This window comes from Moschus berezovskii, chromosome 16, assembly GCF_049115385.1.
Source record: "Moschus berezovskii isolate FMDL1 chromosome 16, NW_MosBer_1.0, whole genome shotgun sequence".
NCBI classification, from domain to species: domain Eukaryota; kingdom Metazoa; phylum Chordata; class Mammalia; order Artiodactyla; family Moschidae; genus Moschus; species Moschus berezovskii.
The window spans coordinates 84546218-84567194 of record NC_142475.1 but is presented as its reverse complement, the minus strand read 5'-3'; the positions used below and the strand labels follow the sequence as shown (position 1 = coordinate 84567194).

Genomic DNA, 20977 nt, shown 5'->3' with positions numbered 1-20977 from the left:
CTCTTGGACAAGTGCTAACAGTTGTAAGTCATTTCCTGTTCAGAACCCAGATCAACTATTCCCTCCTATTTGGGATTTCCAAATATCTTTTTGGGATTTCTTTCACCTCCATATTGACTTCAGAGTACTACACGATTCTCTATTTTCTGCCCTATTTCCAATTTGGACACCCAGACTTCCTAGCAAATTGAAAACATTTGTTTATAAATAAGGTATATAATTTGATATCTTGATTTAGGCATACATTATGAAATTATCATTGCAATAAACTTCATTAACTGTCTCCAAGGATTTCCTTACCTTATTGAAGAAAGAGACAGATTTAGAACAAAGAGGGTAACTAATGGTGAAATGAATTTGTACTGTCACATAAGAAACAGGTGTTTTCAAGTGTTAGAGAAGATATTGTAACTAGTAAAATAGTCTTTTACCAGTTAGGCAGAAAGTTTTAGAACAACCTGAGTTATAAGGCACTTTTCAAAGCAGTACATTTATTTCACACTTCAGGTTTATGCAATAATTGGAACAGAACATATGAGAAGCCTCTTTGTAGACAATTTTGGAAACATTTAAAATGAAAAGGAAGTCATGAAACTCAGTTTTAACATTGGTTATATGCAAAATTGGGGTTTTATAGTCTTTAAAATATATTTGAAATAACTGTATATTTTGTCAATTCTATACATAATATTTTAAATAATGTCAATAAAGTTCCTTTTCATGGGTAATATGGAATGTCTTTCAATCTAAATCCAAGGGAAAATTAGTCCTATGAGATGTTACTTTATTACCTGCATTCAAAGAAATTTTCTATTGAAGGAAGCAGAATTGGTTTAAGATGTGAACTTGTTTTGCATTTCAGAAATATTAAGTAGTGCTCAGACATCTGTATTAGAGGTCAACGTGTTGAATTTTAGCAGTTTGGGTCAACTGTAAATGAAAGAATTTTTTCCTCATCACTTTAAGAGTTGCTGTCACCTCCTTATCTCTCAAGTTGTAGATCAGGGGGTTTCAACATGGGAATCACAATGTCATAAAATTCAGAGGCCACTTTCATATTCTCCTGGGAATTATTAGAGTGAGGCTATGAATACACGTAAGAGAGTGTTCCATAGAAAATGGTGACTGCAGTCAGGTGGGAGGCACAGGTGGAGAAGGCTTTTTTCCTTCCTGCAGTAGAAGAGATCTTTAGGATGGCAGCTATGATGTTCCCGCAGGAAAAGATGATGAGCACCACAGAGAAAAAAATCCAGTTAAATCCCACAAAGACAACAAGTAGCATGATGCTGATGTCAATGTTGGCATGTGAAAGGGTGAGAACTGGAGGAATATTGCAGAAAAAGTCATTGATGATATTATCCCTGCAGAATACCAGCAAAAATGTAAAACTTGTGTGCACAGACACATTTACAGAGCCCATGACATATGAACCAGCTACTAACTGGATGCAGGCTCTTTGGTATATCATGATGGGGTAGTGAAGTGGATTACAGATGGCCACATAATTGTCCACTGCCATCAGTTCAGTTCAGTTCAGTTCATTTCAGTCGCTCAGTCATGTCCGACTCTTTGCGACCCCATGAATCACAGCACACCGGGCCTCCCTGTCCATCACCAACTCCCAGAGTTCACTCAAACTCACCTCCATCGAGCCAGTGATGCCATCCAGCCATCTTATCCTCTGTCATCCCCTTCTCCTCCTGCCCCCAATCCCTCCCAGCATCAGAGTCTTTTCCAGTGAGTCAACTCTTTGCATGAGGTAGCCAAAGTATTGGAGCTTCAGCTTTAGCATCAGTCCTTCCAATGAACACCCAGGACTGAGCTCCTTTAGAATGGACTGCCATAGAAGCCAGAAATTAGGAGTCACTGGTTGCAAATGTTACACAGACCAATAATTGCATGAGAAAATCCTTGAATGATATTGTTTTCTACTATGAAGTTTTGCAGCATCTTGGGAGTGACAGCAGAGGTATAACAGATGGCAAGGCCAAATATTGTAGTAAAAACTAGATATGTGTTTGGTGTCTGGAATATATCTTGTTGAGTAGGATCATTTCCGTATTACCCACCATGGAGGTTACAAAAATATGACTAGAAATACGGTGAAGACAAGCTGAAACTTGTGTTGGGCACCAAATCCCAGAATAAAGAATTCAGTCACTTCAGTGCTATTTCTTGGGAGAAGGCAATGGCAACCCACTCCAGTACTCTTGCCTGGAAAATCCCATGGCTGGAAGAGCCTGGTAGGCTGTAGTCCATGGGGTCGCGAAGAGTCGGACACGACTGAGCGACTTCACTTTCACTTTTCACTTTCATGCATTGGAGAAGGAAATGGCAGCCCACTCCAGTACTCTTGCCTGGAGAATCCCAGAGACGGCGGAGCCTGGTGGGCTACCATCTATGAGGTCGCACAGAGTCGGACACGACTGAAGTGACTTAGCAGCAGCAGCAGTAGCAGTGCTATTTCTTAGTGTCCTGTGTACTGAACATCTAGAAAAGATCTAGAGGGAACCAAGAAAAGGAAGGACATCTTTATGACTTCTTGAGTAGAAAACGTTACATTTCAGTCACCTTTTTTGAATTAGATTTTCATGGCAAGCACTCACAACAGGGTTTACAGCTTTCAAAGTATTTCTTTTATTTTTTTTAATAAGAAACCACCACACAAAAGTGACATTTGCACCATGGACTCATTTCCAAAATAAGCAAGATTTCATAGAAAAGATTGATTTCTAATATGTGTGATCCTAAGAAACATAGAAGAACACACATCTCTGATGAATTACACAGGTATGTGTATAATAATCTGTATAACTGCCTAAATCAATATTCAAATGTGATTTTGTACCTTTTCAAACACTGTATTTCCCAGTCATTTATCATTTTAATCAAATTCCTAAAATTAGTAGCATTAGTTAGAGAAGTTTTCTGAGATTCATTACAGAAGGCTCCAGTGTCTCTAGACTATGATACTTAGTAGGCAACTTTCTTCCTCACAAGCCATATATATAATATATATGTATATGTATATATTCATGGATTTTGAGAGATAGTCTTACACTTCCTATTCCATTGTTTTTCTTTACAGTTATAGCCTAGCTGCAGGACAAATCATCTTGCAATAATTTTATTAAAATATAAAGATATCTTTTAAAATTAAAGATCTGTTTTATACTTTGAGTTATACTATCCCTGTACTTGGTTATATATACAGTGAGTTATTACACCTATAATTTTTCATATTCTGCAAGCCTCAAACTTCCCTATCTAGTGCCTTTACTTTTTTGTATATTTTTAAATTATTTCTAACTTTTTATTTTATATTGAATAGAGTTGATTAACAATACTGTGATAATTTCAGGTGTAGAGCAAAGTGATTCAGTTGTACATACACATGTATCTATTCTTTTCAAACTCTATTCCCATTTAGGTGTTACATAATACTGTGCAGAGTTCCCTGAGCTATACAGTAGGTCTTTGTTGGTCATCTATTTTACTTTTTTTTTCTAGTTTCCTAATCTTTAATTTTTAATTTTTTATGGGACTTTATTTATTTATTTGTTACATTATTGTATTGGTTTTGCCATACATTGACATTAATGTGCCCCAGGTGTACATCTATTTTAAATATAGCATGTGTGCATAACAGTCCCAAACTCCATATTATCCCTTCCCCTTTGGTACCAACCAAGGATTGAACCCATGACCCCTGCGTTGGAAGCGCAGAGTCTTAACTTCCTGGATCACCAGGAAGTCACTAGTGCCTTTACTCTTAAACACCATTCTATACTGCTGAGCATTGCTCACTGTTGAGTAATGTATCGTGGACCTAACTTGGCAGAAATTGACTTGCTTCTCATTAGTAGGTCTGTCTTTTCCTCTGGACACAGAGTTAGACTATATTTCTAACAAAACTGTCTCAAGTGTGGCCATCATACCATGTTCTGGTTCTGCAATGGATCATGGGTAAAAAGAATGAATGCTAATTATAGGCCCGAACCAGCTCCTTTCCTCCAACCAAAACCATATGACTTTCTACTCCCTTTTGTCCTCATGTTGACTGGAAACTGACATTCAGGGAAACTTAAGCCATGCGTTATGGCTGCAAGATAACATAGGACAATCAGTTAAGTTTGAATTGTGGATAAACAACAGATGATTGTTTAGTATAAGTATAATCTAAATATTTCCCAGGAAATACTTATATTAAAAATAACTATTTATTTGAAACTCACATTTAACAGAGACTCCTTTTTTTCTTATTTGCTAAGTCGAGCCACCCTACCTGTGTCACTTATTGCATTTTCCTTCAGGCTGTGTTCCTTAATGACTGTGGAGAGCAGAGTCCCCCTGCCAGCAGCCTGTTTCTTCCACTAGATTTCATGCGATTAGCAACTTCTGTTGTGATAAGTCACTGAGATTTGGGAATGTATTTACTATAATAATAATATTATTTTGATCAATTCTCACTGTAGTTAGGCTTTCGATTTTTCATGAATAACCTTTAATCTTCTGATACACAGTAATTTGGATCACTGCTCAGGTGAGACTGAGTCTTGCAAGCTGTGAGTCTCTGTATAGTTTAGGATGCATTGCTTTGCAAAAAAAAAAACAAAACACTAAATAAACACAATGGAGTATTATTCAGCCATTAAAAAGAATACATTTGAATCAGTTCTAATGAGGTGGATGAAACTGGAGCCTATTATGCAGAGTGAAGTAAGCCAGAAAGAAAAACACCAATACAGTATACTAACACATATATATGGAATTTAGAAAGATGCAAATGATAACCCTGTATACGAGACAGCAAAAGAGACACAGATATATAGAACAGCCTTTGGGACTCTGTGGGAGAGGGTGAAGGTGGGATGATTTGGGAGAATGGCATTGAAACATGTATGTTGCCATATGTGAAACGAATCACTAGTTCAGGGTCGATGCATGTTATAGGATGCTTGGAGCTGGCGTGCGGGGATGACCCAGAGGGAGAATAAAGGGAGGAGGGAGGTGGGAGGGGGGTTCAGGAGGGGGGACTTATGTAAACCCGGGGCGAATTCATGTCAATATATGGCAAAACCAACCAATATAATATTGTAAAATAATTTGCCTCCAATAAAAAATAAATTAATTACTTTTAAAACAAAAGAATGTTTGATACATCACTACGAAAAAAGCTAGGGGAGCTGATGGAATTCCAGTTGAGCTATTTCAAATCTTGAAAGATGATGCTGTGAAAGTGATGCACTCAATATGCCAGAAAATTTGGAAAACTCAGCAGTAGCCACAGGACTGGAAAAAGTCAGTCTTCATTTCAATCCCAAAGAAAGGCAATGCCAAAGAATGCTCAAACTACCGCACAATTGCACTCATCTCACACGCTAGTAGTCATGCTCAAAATTCCCCAAGCAAGGCTTCAGCAATACGTGAACCGTGAACTCCCAGATGTTCAAGCTGGTTTTAGAAAATGCAGAGGAATCAGAGATCAAATTGCCAAAATCCGCTGGATCATGGAAAAAGCAAGAGAGTTCCAGAAAAACATCTATTTCTGCTTTATTGACTATGCCACAGTCTTTGACTATGAGGATCACAATAAACTGTGGAAAATTCTGAAAGAGATGGGAATACCAGACCACCTGACCTGCCTCTTGGGAAACCTGTATGCAGGTCACGGAGCAACAATTAGAACTGCACATGGAACAACAGACTGGTCCCAAATAGGAAAAGGACTATGTCAAGGCTGTATATTGTCACCCTGCTTATTTAACTTATACGCAGAGTACAGCATGAGAAATGCTTGGCTGGAAGAAGCACAAGCTGGAATCAAGATTGCCGGCAGAAATATCAATAACCTCAGATATGTAGATGACACCACCCTTATGGCAGAAAGTGAAGAGGAACTCAAAAGACTCTTGATGAAAGTGAAAGAAGAGTGTGAAAAGGTTGACTTAAAGCTCAACATTCAGAAAACTAAGATCATGGCTTCTGATCCCATCACTTCATGGCAAATAGATAAGGAAACAGTGGAAACAGTGTCAGACTTATTTTTTGGGGGGCCCCAAAATCACTGCAGATGGTGACTGCAGCCATGAAATTAAAAGACACTTACTCCTTGGAAGGAAAGTTATGACCAACCTAGATAGCATATTAAAATGCAGAGACATTACTTTGTCAACAAAGGTCCATCTAGTCAAGGCTATGATTATTCCAGTGGTAATGTATGGATTGGAGAAGGAAATGGCAACCCACTCCAGTGTTCTTGCCTGGAGAATCCCAGGGACGGGGGAGCCTGGTGGGCTTCCGTCTATGGGGTCACACAGAGTCGGACACGACTGAAGTGACTTAGCAGCAATGTATGGATGTGAGAGTTGTACTGTGAAGAAAGCTGATCGCCGAAGAATTGATGTTTTTTAACTGTGGTGTTGGAGAAGACTCTTGAGAGTCCCTTGGACTGCAAGGAGATCCAACTAGTCCATTCTAAAGGAGGTCAGTCCTAGGTGTTCATTGGAAGGACTGATGCTAAAGCTGAAACTCCAATACTTTGGCCACCTCATGTGAAGAGTTGACTCATTGGAAAAGACTGTGATGCTGGAAGGGATTAGGGGCAGGAGGAGAAGGAGATGACAGAGGATGAGATGGCTGGATGGCATCACCGACTCGATGGCCATGAGTTTGAGTGAACTCTGGGAGTTGGTGATGGATAGGGAGGCCTGGCATGCTGCGAATCATGGGGTTGCAAAGACTAGGACAGGACTGAGCAACTGAACTGATACATTTAAATGTCTTTTGTTGTTGTTGTTCCCTATACTTTGTCTTCTGGCACATTAAAAGAAATTAAGCATTTAAAGAAGCTCTTTAAACCTAACCATCATGAATGCAAATGACAACTAATTCTCAGTGAGGATATGGGTGCAAAATAAGAGGATCAATTTTATAAGTGGTAACCCAACAAAATATTAAGATTAATATTTTATCAGAAATTTTACATTTCAGTGAATATTGTCATATTCAATGTACTTCAGATGCTGAACATTTAATATCAGTGATAATGCCTTTAACAAAACAATTTTTGAGAATTATTTTTTGGTAATAGCTTTCAGCATTTGAAATCTATCTTCTTGAATATAAACCAAGAGAGGAAATTTTTGTTCCTTGAGGGGTAATTCAAAACAAGTGAAAAGCTGGGAAGAATTATTTTTGAAAATTCCATTCATCCTTCTGCTCTAGCTTGTATGATGTGAAATATTATGATAAAACCAGGCTGCACAAAACACGTGAAAATACTGGATAAAATATAATAAAGATCATTGTAAAGTCATACTGAGCTCAGAAGCAAGTAAGGAAATGCCTAGCACTGAAGAATGAAAAGGAACCTACAGCGGGAGTGGGGTCATGAGATGGTGCTGAGGTCGCCGCAAAGACTTCTGCCATTACATTAAACATAGATCTTTGGTTTAAAGACTTCAGAGAAGGATGGGAAACTATGTCTTGGATGTGCAGAATGTAGATGGACTCAAAAATGGAATTTTAGTGAATAATGGTTTAGGAAAAAATCACCTTGATGGGAAAAGACCTTCTGTTTGGTTATAAAAAAAAGTCTCCATGAGCATTTCTAACTACCACCCTGAATTCACATGAGTTTGGAATTGAAATTTGCATTATTAGGTAATAAATTAATAGAACCTTGTGCTCTGTTATGAATACCTTAGCTATCTGGGAGAAACAAAGTAAAACTATGAGGAGTAATATAATAATATTCCAGATTACTTTAAGATTCCTGCAGGTAAAATCAGTACTATATATATATAATTAATATATACTTATATAAAGAAAAAAGGTATCCTGAACAAAATTAAGCAGAAACAACAGATAATAGAATGACATAGGGTTTGAAATATTGGAATTATCAAGTACAGAATATAAAATAATAGATTTTTTTATTATTTAAAGAAATTAAAAAATTAAAATAAGACTATCTTACATTACCAAAAACACTTAGTGCTGTGCTGTTTCTTCAGTTGCGTCCGACTGTGAGACCCTATGGACTGTAACTTGCCAGGTTCCTCTGTCCACGGGATTCTCCTGGCAAGAATACTGGAGTGGGTTGCATTGCCTTCCTTCAGGGGATATTCCCAACCCAGGGAGTGAAACTGCATCTCTAAAGTCTCTTGGCAGGCAGGTTTGATCCCTGGGTCGAGACTATAGACGAGTACTACAGATTTTCCCAAAAAATAATCAATGAAATGACAGTCTCAGTAGGTGAGTTAAGCAACAGATTAGAAATATTTGCAGAGAGAATTAGTGAGCTGGAAGACATGTATGAAGAATTCGTTAGAATATGGGGCAGTGTGATAAGGATATGGGAACTATGAGAAAGACATTAAGAAATGTGGAAGTTGGAATAGAATGCTTAAAATTAGCATGTCAGTAAGAAAGAGCATGTTTTAGGAAATGATGGCTGAGAAGTTTGAGAACTGCCAAAAGATTATTTTAAAAAATGGAAAGTACAAAGACAATCAAACAGAATAAATTAAAAAAAAAAAACTGTCCACAGTTAGAAATACCATTGTGAGGAAAAAAAAGAGAAAAAACCTGAACAAAAGAAAACAGAAGATCATAAAAGCAGTCAGAGAGAAGGGAGTGACAGTGAAGGGAGAGAAGGGAAGTTCTGAAAAAGCAATGTTCCTGACAGTAATAGTAAAACATAGAGGTGAGCAGAACAAAATTCTCAGTGTTGAGAGAAAATAATCACAGTCTAGAATTGTACATCCATGGATCAATTATACAAAGTGGGGTAAAAACATCATCTACATTGTTTTAATGCCAGAAATATTTATCCTAAATCTAATCATGATTAAGCAACCTGAAAACAATCCAGATGAAGGGAAGTTTACCAGAGGTTTTTTGTTTTTTTTGGGGGGGAGGATCCTAAAATAAGTCAATTTCATAAAACACAGATGACAAACAAAACTAAGAAATGTTTTAGATTGTAAAAAGACTAGAAAGATATTATAACTGTCATAAACAATTCTTGATTGAATCCTTAATCTGAGAATAAAATATCTACAAAAGATATTGTTGGGACAAGTAGGGAAATTTAAATAATGAGTAAACAATAGATCATGTTATTTTGTGTGTGCTCATGTCCAACTCTTTGCGACCCCATGGATTGTAGCCCACTGTTCATGGGATTCTCCAGGCTAGAATACTGGAGTGCGTTGCCATTTCCTTCTTCAGGGGATCTTCCTGACCCAGGAATTGAACCCACATTTTCTATGTCTCTTGCATTGGCAGGCAGATTCTTTACCACTGAACCATCTGGGAAGCAATATTAAATTCCTTTGGCAAGAAAGCTTGGTTATAATAGAGATTTTCTTCGTAGGAGATAAATGCTGAATAGCCTTTATCTGTCAGTGTATCAGTTCAGTTCAGTTCAGTCGCTCAGTCGTGTCTGACTCTCCGAGACCCCATGAATCACAGCATGCCAGGCCTCACTGTCCATCACCAACTCCCGGAGTACACTCAAACTCATGTCCACAGAGTCGGTGATGCCATCCAGCCATCTCATTCTCTGTCGTCCCCTTCTCCTCCCACCCCCAACCTTTCCCAGCATCAGAGTCTTTTCCAGTGAGTCAACTCGTCGCATGAGGTGGCCAAAGTATTGCAGTTTCAGCTTTAGCATCAGTCCTTCCAATGAACATCCAGGATTGATCTCTTTTAGAATGGACTAGTTGGATCTCCTTGCAGTATAAGGGACTCTCAAGAGTCTTCTCCAACATCACAGTTCAAAAGCATCGATTCTTTGGCGATCAGCTTTCTTCACAGTCCAAATCTCACATCCATACATGACCACGGGAAAAACCATTGCCTTGACTAGACGGACCTTGGTTGGCAAAGTAATGTCTCTGATTTTTAATATACTATCAAGGTTGGTCATAACTTTCCTTCCAAGGAGCAAGTGTCTTTTAATTTCATGTCTGCAATCAGCATCTGCAGTGATTTTGGAGCCCAAAAAAATAAAGTCTGACACTGTTTCCACTGTTTTTCCATCTATTTCCCATGAAGTGATGGGACCAGATGCCATGATCTTTGTTTTCTGAATATTGAGCTTCAAGCCAACCTTTTCACTCTCCTATTTCACTTTCATCAAGAGGCTTTTGAGTTCCTCTTCACTTTCTGCTATAAGGGTAGTGTCATCTGCATATCTGAGGTTATTGATATTTCTCCCAGCAATCTCGATTCCAGCTTGTGCTTCTTCCAACCCAGCGTTCCACATGATGTACACTGCATATAAGTTAAATAAGCAAGGTGACAATATACAACCTTGACGTACTCCTTTTCCTATTTGGAACCAATCTGTTGTTCCATGTCCAGTTCTAACTGTTGCTTCCTGACCAGCATACAGGTTTCTCAAGAGGCAGGTCAGGTGGTCTGGGATTCCCATCTCTTTCAAAATGTTCCACAGTTTATTGTGATCCACACAGTCAAAGGCTTTGGCATAGTCAATGAAGCAGAAATAGATGTTTTTCTGGAACTCTCTTGCTTTCTCCATGATCCAGCAGATGTTGGCAATTTGATCTCTGGTGCCTCTGCCTTTTCTGAAACCTGCTTGAACATCTGGGAGTTCACGGTTCACATATTGCTGAAGCCTGGCTTGGAGAATTTTGAGCATGACTTTACTAGCGTGTGAGATGAGTGCAATTGTGTGGTAGTTTGAGCATTCTTTGGCATTGCCTTTCTTTGGGATTGGAATGAAGACTGACCTCTTCCAGTCCTGTGGCCACTGCCGAGTTTTCCAAATCTGCTGGCATATTGAGTGCAGCACTTTCACAGCATCATCTTTCAAGACTTGAAATAGCTCAACTGGAATTCCATCACCTCCACTAGCTTTGCTCGTAGTGATGCTTTCTAAGGCCCACTTGACTTCATATTCCAAGATGTCTGGCTCTAGGTCAGTGATCACGTTATCGTGACTATCTTGGTCTGAAGATCTTTTTTGTACAGTTCTTCTGTGTATTCCTGCCACCTCTTCTTAATATCTTCTGCTTCTGTTAGATCCATACCATTTCTATCCTTTATCCAGCCCATCTTTGCATGAAATGTTCCCTTGGAATCTCTAATTTTCTTGAAGAGGTCTCTTGTTTTTCCTATTCTGTTGTTTTTCTCTATTTCTTTGCATTGATCACTAAGGAAGTCTTTCTTATCTCTCCTTGCTATTCTTTGGAACTCTGCATTCAGTTGCTTATATCTTTCCTTTTCTCCTTTGTTTTTTGCCTCTCTTCTTTTCACAGCTATTTGTAAGGCCTTCTCAGATAAAGCTAAATGGAAAGAAAAATAACGGGTTAATCTAGATGAAGTTCTACCAGTGTTTCTTGTAATATCATTTTAACTGTTATGAAGGTTTTTATGTTTTAAAATAAGAAATTAACAAAAATGAATAAAATAAAATACTTTCATGTAAGAACAAATGCGCAGAGTTTACCATCAATAGTTGTACACTAAAGATGTTTCTAAAGACTTGTTCAGAAGAGAAGAATATGATTTCTGAACAAAGTCTTAGAAGAAAGAAGGAACTGGCAAGCTTGTAAGAAAACATGCTTATAAACTGGCAAGCATGTAAGAAAACGCATATTGGCATAAACAGAGGCAGTTTTAAATATTAATAATATTGTCTATGTTGTGTGTGTGTTAGTTGCTCAGGGGTTTCTGACTCTTTGTGACCTCATGGATTGTAGACCACCAAGCTCCTCTTTTCGTGGGATTCTCCAGGCAAGATTACTGGAGTGGCTTGTCATGTCCTCCTCCAGAGGATCTTCCTGACCCAGGGATCGAATCCACATCTGTTATGTCTCCTGCATAGAAGGCAGGTTCTTTACCACTAGCACCACCTGGAAAGCCCTATGTCTATGGGCAAGTGAGAAATTAAAAATATCAGCCAGTACTAACACCTTATATGGGAGTATTCACTAAATTTAGAGTGTTCTAAAATTCTTATACTTTATTACTTAGATGTATGTATTTTCAAAAATTACAAAAGATAACAATGAATTTTTTTTTTTTTTAAGGTTCAGTTCAGTTCAGTCGCTCAGTCATGTCCGACTCTTTGCGACCCCATGAATCACAGCACGCCAGGACTCCCTGTCCATCACCAACTCCCAGAGTTCACTCAAACTCATGTCCATCGAGCTGGTGATGCCATCCAGCCATCTCATTCTCTGCCGTCCCCATCTCCTCCTACCCCAAATCCCTCCCAGCATCAGAGTCTTTTCCAGTGAGTCAACTCATCGCATGAGGTGGCCAAAGTATTGGAGTTTCAGTTTAAGGGAATAAATGGCCTTTTAAAAGCAACCAATCTAAATAAAAATAAAGAAGGTAACAAGAATAGGAAAAATGAAGACAAATAGAAATCTCCTGAGAAGGCATAAATAAGTTCAAATGAATTAGTAAGGAAAATAAAAATGGACTGAACTCATCATTAAAATTCAAAGATTGTGAATGTGGATTTTATAAATATAAATCAAGCCATTTGATATAATAGACAAAGATGAAAAAGAAACAAATCAAGTAGTAAATAAATAAATAATGGCATAGAGAAGAATATCATGCATTAATGAACTTGAATTCACAAAAGCTACACTTCTCAACCCAAATTAAAAAACATAATATTGAGGGAAAGAGCTTATTGATTAATTATAGCACATTATAATACTGAGGCTTTACTGGTACTGGTGATGCTTTATATTTGGTGGTTATATGTGTTGGTTGTATATTCTGCATGACTTTTGTAATATAAAATATTATTTACACCCCCAAATTGCCTTTAAAGCACAGGTTACAGACATACCACTTCTCTCAGCAAGTCAAAATGCTGCCAGTTTTACTAAAAAAATCCACATCTCCTTTGCTGGACATTAAAAGGCATTACCATTTTCAAGATTAAAAGACAAATTGATACTAAAACATATTTGAGATTATATAAACTAGAGATGTGACCAACCAGTGACAGTAACTCCAAACAGGACACACAGGACTGCTGTCTCACAAACTAAGGGCGAGAGGCACAGGCACTCACAAATACAATTATGGGATGTTGCTCTAATTGGCAGCAATTTCTATATTAATATACATCAGATTTCTCTTGTATCTCTTTCAGTGATATTCTTTTTTTCCCCAGGTTTACTGATATATAACTGACTTATAGCATGTAAGTCTAAGGTGCATAATGTGATGATTTGATACCCAAATATATTGCCAGATATTTACAGTAAGATTAGTTGACACATCCTTCATCTCATATAACTGCCATGTTGTCTTTGTTATGGTGAGAAGGTACAAAATCAACTTTTACAGCAACTTTCAAGTACACAACACAGAAGTGTTAACTGTAGTCACTAAACTGTTAACTGTAGTCACATTAATGCTCAGAACTTATTCCTCTTATAACTGGAAATTTGTGCCCTGTGACCAACACTTCTTCCACCTTCTGTTCCCTGGCAACAACCGTTCTACTTAAAGATATTCTTAAGTAAGGTAAATTATGGTTCTAGACCTGACTTTCCCTTTCCCCACAGTGTTAACTGGTAACTAAGATGAATTATTTCAGTTACAAAACTTTCACAGAGCATTGACAATATCTGAGGTATTGTTTTAAATACTGATGTTCAAAGTGTTCCCAACTCTTCTGGTCAGCAGATCCTGCTACACATTTCTACTCCCGATTTTCTGGAAAAGGATTCTTCTGGAGTCTGCAAAGAATCAGAGATAAAATTCCTGATGTATTTTTCTGATGTATAAGCTTGAATTTTCCTTCCAAGACATATAGCAAGTGTCTGCTTAGAAAAATTCGACAAGAATTGTTTTTTTAGAAAGTCCCGTTTATGTTAGAATATCCCTTTCTATGTGTGTGGCAAAGTGATATTTTGCTTTTGCTACAAATGTGGAATTTATTTTCAAGGGCTGTCAGATTAAGGACCATTTTCATGAGAATCTTAAACACTGGGAACTAAGGTGAATCTTAAACACTGGAACTACAGTATTGTGCTTCCCAATTGAGAGCATTTAATTTTTTATTTTTTTCAAGTCTGTACTTTAGGAAATTTGCACTTCTTTACTTCCAAGAGTTTGGGGGCCATCTGTTCCAACATGTACCTGATCTTGGATTTTGAAAACTTGGCATTGCATCTTGGATTTTCCATTTACCCTAAATCTCAGTTTCTCCCCTTACACAAGAGCTAATGACACCAGACATCGCTGCCTCGGTGTTGCTGAAAGAGCGAGTGTGGACTGCACATACATGTATACACCTTTTGAACTATGGAGGGTATTGCCATGAAAGGATTATCAGAATTATTCCTGTTAGAAGACATCTTCAAACCTGGGTGCCCCTCTTTCTTGTTTCCCTGATGTACCTGTTCTCATTGTCACCTACCTGAAGGACTCTTGAGTATTTACACAGCCAGGATCCTAAACTTGAACTCTGTTCCCATCATGAGAGATATTCATATGTCTTATTTTATTAACATGATTAACTCCCTGCCTCACTTTATTAATGTTGCCAAAATCTTGGCACTGCTGCTGAATGGAAATATGGAGACAGGGTTTGGGAGAAAAGACATAGAGTAACTTTATTTCTAAAAGGTCTTGTAGAACCGTTCAACTTCAGCTTCTTCTTACTGGTCGGGGCATAGACTTGGATTACTGTGATATTGAATGGTTTGCCTTGGAAATGAACAGAAATCATTCTGTCGTTTTTGAGATTGCATCCAAGTACTGCATTCCGGACTCTTTTGTTGACTACTATGGCTACTCCATTTCTTCTAAGGGATTCCTGCCCACAGTAGTAGATATAATGGTCATCTGAGTTAAATTCACCCATTCCAGTCCATCTTAGTTCGCTGATTCTGAGAATGTTGAGGTTCACACTTGCCATCTCCTTTTTGACCACTTCCAATTTGCCTTGCTTCATGGACCTAATATTCCAGGTTCCTATGCAATATTGCTCTTTACAACATCAGACCTTGCTTCTATTACCAGTCACATCCACATCTGGGTGTTGTTTTTGCTTTGGCTCCATCCCTTCATTCTTTCTGGAGTTATTTCTCCACTGATCTTCAGTAGCATATTGGGCACCTACCAACCTGGGGAATTCATCTTTCAGTGTCCTATCTTTTTGCCTTTTCATCCTGTTCATGGGGTTATCAAGGCAAGAATACTGAAGTGGTTTGCCAGTCCCTTCTCCAGTGGACCTCATTCTGTCAGACCTCTCCACCATGACCCATCCATTTTGGGTGGCCCCACACGGCATGGCTTAGTTTCTTTGAATCAGACAAGCTGTGGTCCATGCGATCAGATTGGCTAGATGTCTGTGATTGTGGTTTCAGTCTGTCTACCCTCTGATGCCCTCTCTCAGCGCCTACCGTCTTACTTGGGTTTCTCTTACCTTGGACGTGGGGTAGGTTCTCTCGGCCACCACCCCTGACCTTGGATGTGGGGTAACTCTTCTCAGCTGCTGCCCTGAGCTTGGGTGGGGTAGCTCCTCTTATGGCATAAAGTGAAGAAGAACTAAAGAGCCTCTTAATGAAAGTGAAAGAGGAGAGTGAAAAGTTGGGTTAAAGCTCAACATTCAGAAAACTAAGATCATGGCATCTGGTCCCATCACTTCATGGCAAATGGATGGGGAAACAATGGAATCAATGGCTGACTTTTTTTGGGCTCCAAAATCACTGCACATGGTGACTGCAGCCATGAAATTAAAAGACGCTTACTCCTTGGAAGGAAAGTTATGACCAACCTAGATAGCATATTAAAAAGCAGAGGCATTACTTTGTCAGTAAAGGTCAGTCTAGTCAAGGCTATGGTTTTTCCAGTAGTCATGTATGGATGTAAGAGTTGGACTATAAAGAAAGCTGAGTGCCTAAGAATTGATGCTTTTGAACTGTGGTGTTGGAGAAAACTCTTGAGAGTCCTTTGGACTGCAAGGAGATCCAACCAGTCCATCCTAAGGGAAATCAGTCCTGGGTGTTCATTGGAAGAACTGATGTTGAGGCTGAAACTCTAGTATTTTGACCACCTGATGCAAAGAGCTGACTTATTTGGAAAGACCCTGATGTTGGGAAAGATGAAGGCAGGAGGAGAAGGGGGTTACAGAGGATGAGATGGTTGGATGGCGTCACTGACTCAAAGGACATGAGTTTGGGTAAACTCTGGGAGTTGGTTATGGACAGGGAGGCCTGGCATGCTGCGGTCCATGGGGTCGCAAAGAATCGGACATAACTGACCGACTGAACTGAACTAAACTTTATTTCTTTGCCATGCAAAGAAGGAACATAGAAAGCTAGCACCTCCCTGCCTTCCTCTCAGGGAAATAGGGAGAGGTTTTATAGTCAAGGCTTATGGTCCGGGGTAGGTGAAAAGGATCAGAGTGGTGAAAGTCTTGCATTCTTCCTTTCTTCTGCAAAATCTATGGTCAAAACCAGCATCAGGTGGCTCAGTAACAGTGTAGTGCCTCTGAGGTTATCTGCCTGTGAACTTTTTTTTTGAAATCCAGACTACTGCAAGGAAGCGTAGGGGGAGAAGAATGCCAGGTACAGAGAATAATTCATATGGAGTCAGAGAATAATTAGCTTTGTGAAAAACATGTCTACCTACAAGTGTCAGTAGCAACAGCCAAAGTATAACCCAGGTTGTTTAACTCTTGCAGAGTTGTTTGGCAGGTTTGTGCTTAAGGCCATTTATTCATTTCTATTTTTGCTGCAACATTAATCCTACGGTGGTCTTTAGAAGAAAGCTCACAAGCATTACCCTATGGTTCTAGATTCACTGAAGAGGCTGAAGCATGGTAAGTAATGCTGGTCACCACTCACAGGTTAAGTGTAGATTATTTGTTAAGTACAGTGAGGATTTGACCAATCAAATTACAACTACTACAATATCTGCCTGCTGCTGCTGCTGCTGCTAAGTCACTTGAGTCGTGTCTGACCCTGTGTGACCCCATAGATGGCAGCCCACCAGGCTCCCCCATCCCTGAGATTCTCCAGGCAAGAACACTGATGTGGGTTGCCATTTCCTTCTCCAATGCATGAAAGTGAAAAGTGAAAGTGAAGTCGCTCAGTCGAGTCCGACCCTTAGCGACCCCATGGACTGCAGCCTACCAGGCTCCTCCATCCATGGGATTTTCTAGGCAAGAGTACTGGAGTGGCGTGCCATTGCCTTCTCCGCAATATCTGCCTACTTGGTAGCTATTCTACAAGTGATTGTAGCTATTGGTAGCTATTCTTGAGTGATTCTACAGAATACAAATCCTTTCTCCTCCAGGCTTTAGATGCCTTGGCAGGGACTCTGACTGAACAACAAAAAGTTGTTATAAATTCATATTTTATTGCCTCATCTTCTTATAGTTGGTAATCTCCAGTATTAAATGTCTGTATTCACTTTTTACCTAGGTGGACAGGCAAGGTGGTAGGCTGTATGTCACATGAATATTTAAACATGAACTCTCAGAGACATTCTGCCTGTGCCCACAGCCTGGCTCTGTCACCCATTAACCTAGTGAATGTGGGCAAGTTACTGAACCTCTTAGAGACTTGGGGTTTGTGGGCTTAAGGATTCTATCATACATTAAATTATATAAGCCATGTTTCCTGAAGCACTCAAGATATTTGAATCTGTTATCAGAATATTACCAAGTAGGCAGACACTGTAGTAGTTTCAATTTGATTGTCCAAATCCTCACTGTACTTAATGAATAATTTACACTGAACCTGCGAGTGGTGACCAGCATTACTTACAATGCTTCACCCTCATCAGCTCTCCCACCGCATCTTGATCACTGGCTGATGTTGCACCAAGAGTCAGAGCTTGCCAAGAGGGAATTAATGCTCTCAATCTGAATAGGAATGAGGTCCACAGTTCCCTTCCATTGGCCATACTTGGGCTTCTCAAAGTGGTCTTCTGTATGAATGTCTCTTTTAAAACCCAGTTAATTCTACTTCTGTTTCATAAGCTCCAAACTTTTCATCTTCTTATCTATTGCCTTAGTTCATACCTTTGCTCCTTTAGCTCAGGATCACAATAATAACTTCCTAATTGACCTCCCATTAGCTACTCTCATCTTCCATAAATCCTACCTTTCTTAAAGACACTCCTGGTGGTGCATTTTCTCTCACTGAATCCCTTCCATGACTCTTCATTCTTTCAGGATAAAGTTCAAACTCCTTGGCTCAGCACACGAAACTTCACAATTTGCCCACTAGATCCTGAGGAAATAGCAGTGAATAAGAAGATGAGTCCTTGGCCCATAACAAGTGGGTATTCTGGTAGGGGAGACAGATCAAATACTATTGAAATTATTAATAAAAGCTTTGAGGGTATGTTAAAGAGTACCCAGACCCATAGATACAGAATAATCCACCTAGTCATGAAAACTATTAGAATATCAGAGCTAGATGAAAACTTAAATATCATCTTAACTGACTCATTTAATTTACCACATGAGAAGTTCAAGGCACAGAAGTCAAAGCCCAGTAGACATTATTGCCAGTGCTTTATTTTTCTGGAAGCCTACACTGACCCCTTCTTAAGAGTCTTAACTATTGCTATCTCTATTTTTCTTTTTTCTTAATATTTGAATGTCATTTCAGATGTAAAATTGGTATTTTTCTCTAGTTTTAAATGAATTCTTATATTTTATATATTTTGTAATATTTATGGGTGAAATGCTATAATACCTAGGAATTGATTGATTGAAAATCATCAAGGATGGGGAATGGAAAGGGCTACAGAAAACAAGACTGGGTATGAGTTAAGCATTATGGAAGCTGAGAGAGTTACATGGAGGTTCATTATGGAAGCCTTTTGCTTTTGCCTGTGGAAAGTTTTCCACAATGAAATTTTTTTAAAAAAAAAAGAGTATGAGAACCCTTTGGTAAAAGTTCCCTGGGTTCCAAACCAGTTCCTGGGATTCTTCCCAGGAGACATCACCATGTATGTCTTTAAATGAGTCTACAGAAAGCTCTGTAGACTCCCTTGAAAAGGAGGACATGTGTACTCTGCTGGATTCATGTCCAAGAGGCATGGAAAAAAATCAATCAAATCAACCCTTGGAGGGAAAACTGAAAAAGGACCAGAGGATGAAGGAGTAATCCCAAAGGTGATGTTGGTACTCGCTTTGCTGCCAGACAGTCCTTAGTGCCAGCGCCTAAGCAGTACTTGGCTAATCAGTACTTGCGGGCTGGTGGGGAGTCCCTTCTCCAGCAATCGGTTCTAATACTACCTCTGTTGCCTACTATCTGTGTGATCTTGAGCAAGTTACTTAACTTCTCTGTGCCTCTATTTCTTCGCCTATAAAATGGGGATACGAGTATCAGTTTTTTGGTGAGGATCATGCGTTTATGTCTAGCATAAAGTGAGTACTAAATAAATGTCAGCTGGCATTGATATTATTGCCTGAGCTTACCAATAACCGGAGTCAAAGTGCACGTGGAAGTAAAGAGCAGCCGTGAAAATGTAGCTCACCACCCTGTCCTGACCACCTGCAGCACAGTAACCAACACAAAGGCTCTGACTGCTGCTGCCGTGGCCGTGACGAACGCTGGAGTCCCCAGGTTGGAGCGGACGGCTGTGCTGCAGGGTGGGGAGCAGACGGTTTCTCCCCACTGCGGGCCCACCGGGCCCTCCCCCCACCCCCGCCCCCCGGGAGCCGGAACTCACTTGTGTGGTCACTAGCAGCCCACCATAGGCAGTGGTCTTCCCTGTAAGGGAGGTGGTCCTGCCCAAAGACCCAGCACCAACCTCGGCTGGACAGGTTTCCGAGGGCTGAAGAGAGTGATGGAGGAGCAGTGGGGATATCCTGGAACAGACTCCTTCCCTTCCAGCTCGGCCACGGGCAACAGCAGGTTCTCAGCCAGGTAGCTGGGGCCGTTGGGGAGGCCTTTCTCCAGCAGGAACCCGTCTGGGTCCACGGACAGCGGATGGAACGTCTCGCAGTCTCCTGGCAAGGTCTGCTGCTGTCTCGGCCTGTTCTTCCGCCAGCTTTTCCTTCTCTTTATCGCGGCACACCTCAGCGCCTCTCCAGCAGCTTCTCCAGGACCAGTGAGAGGGAGCCAGGTAGGCTTCCGGCCATGGCTGCGCACCGTGGCCTCAGGCAGCTTCTCTTCGCCCCACCTCCTAGGGATGGATCCACGGACCCTCCGATGTTGGCAGGTACTGCTCAGACGCTGCCTCCCGCCCCTCCCTTCGGTGTGTCCGACGTCGCTCTGGCGCCTTAATTTTATCTTTCTATTAAAGTTATTTTAGTCTTGTTAATAAAGCTGTCCACTCTTTGAGGGCAGAACACTAGCGTATCCACAGTCCATGTGCCTGCACTGCACCTTGGCCACCATACAAGGTTCTCCATGGTTGCATGTTGGCTTCTCTGAAGCGGGACTGGAAAGTCCTCCAAGTTCTACTCCCCTGGACAGGGCTGGGATTAAGGAACCCAAGCTCGATCTGCTTGTTGCTCCAGGCCAACGAGTCTAGAGACGAATTGTTGGAACAAGGGATAAAGACTCTCGTCAGAAAGCTAGCTGACAGAAACGGCAGCCTCACCTGTCAAGAGCCATCCTCCATTCGTCTGAATGTGGACAGCTTTATTTATAGAAGGGGATGGGGCTTATTGTGGCACTAACCAACGGCTGAGGGGGCCACTAACGGTCTCTGGTTGTCAGTTACTAACGGCCTCCCGCCTTGGGGAGAGCTTTCCTGGGGCCCCGGCCAATGGTGGAGCAGGGCTGCCCCAGTGTGTGCCGGCCTCCTGGTCTCCACACCCAGATCAGAAAAGTGCCACAGCAGAAAACAGTCAGTCAGAAGCACCAACCGCTCCAGCAGTCGTTCTCCTGCTCTCAGTGGATCAAGTCGTGCACGCAGGAGAGGCGACAGTGGCCGCATAGAGACAGTGGAGGTGCCGTCAACTGGGATCACCGTTTGAGGCGACCGGCGCCAG

General features: G+C 40.4%; 1 pseudogene; it reads right to left on the bottom strand.

Moving 5' to 3' along the window:
* Positions 1 to 891: 891 nt before the first annotated feature.
* LOC129560050 (olfactory receptor 5AK2-like) lies at positions 892 to 20597 on the bottom strand (annotated as a pseudogene).
* Positions 20598 to 20977: the final 380 nt, after the last annotated feature.